Source organism: Sinocyclocheilus anshuiensis, unplaced genomic scaffold (assembly GCF_001515605.1).
Source record: "Sinocyclocheilus anshuiensis isolate Anshui unplaced genomic scaffold, SAMN03320099.WGS_v1.1 scaffold351, whole genome shotgun sequence".
NCBI lineage: Eukaryota > Metazoa > Chordata > Actinopteri > Cypriniformes > Cyprinidae > Sinocyclocheilus > Sinocyclocheilus anshuiensis.
This window is the reverse complement of record NW_015552551.1, coordinates 615,721-616,408: the sequence shown is the minus strand read 5'-3', so window position 1 is coordinate 616,408 and position 688 is coordinate 615,721. Positions and strand designations below refer to the sequence as shown.

The window sequence follows — 688 nt, the reverse complement described above, 5'->3', positions numbered from 1 at the left end:
GCATTGCGAAAGTCTGACAGTTTTCAGTGTTGAGCACATATTGTAAGTTTAACCCTGCCTGGTTTACATGTTTGAAAATGATTAACAGTTGAAAACATTAGAAATTTAGAAAAGTAATCAAATGTAATCAGTTACATTAATAAAGTAATTTAAAAGTTACACGACTTATTACATTTTAAGTAGGGTAACTTGTAATCTGTAACCTATTACATTTCCAAAGTAACCTTCCCAAGACTGTATGTATGTATATAATATATACATACATACATACATAAACATTACTGTTCAGAAGTTTGAGCTCAGTAAGGTTTTTTTTCATTTGGAAAGAAATTACTTTTTTTTTCAGCAAGGATGCATTAAATTGATAAAAAAGTGACATTAAAGACATTTTTAATGTTACAAAAGATTTCAAATTCAAATAAATTATTATTTTGAGCTTCAGATTGTTCAACTGTTCTCAACATTGTAAAAAACAAGAAATGTTTCTTGAGCACCAAGGATCATGTGACATTGAAGACTGGAGTAATTGCTGCTGAAATTCAGCTTTGCCATCATAGGAATAAATTATGTATTAAAATAGAAAACAGTTATTTTAAATTGTAATAAAATTCTGAAATATGACTGTTTTTACTGTATTTTTGATCAAATAAATGCAGCCTTGGTGAGCATTAGAGACTTGAAAAACGTT

The 688-nt window shown here is 27.9% G+C and overlaps 1 protein-coding gene across 1 annotated transcript in view; it reads left to right on the top strand.

The window, feature by feature from the left end:
* LOC107664399 (rabankyrin-5-like) overlaps positions 1-688 on the top strand; it is a 24,730-nt gene that overhangs the window by 12,235 nt on the left and 11,807 nt on the right. The gene's annotated exons all lie outside the window — the stretch shown is intronic.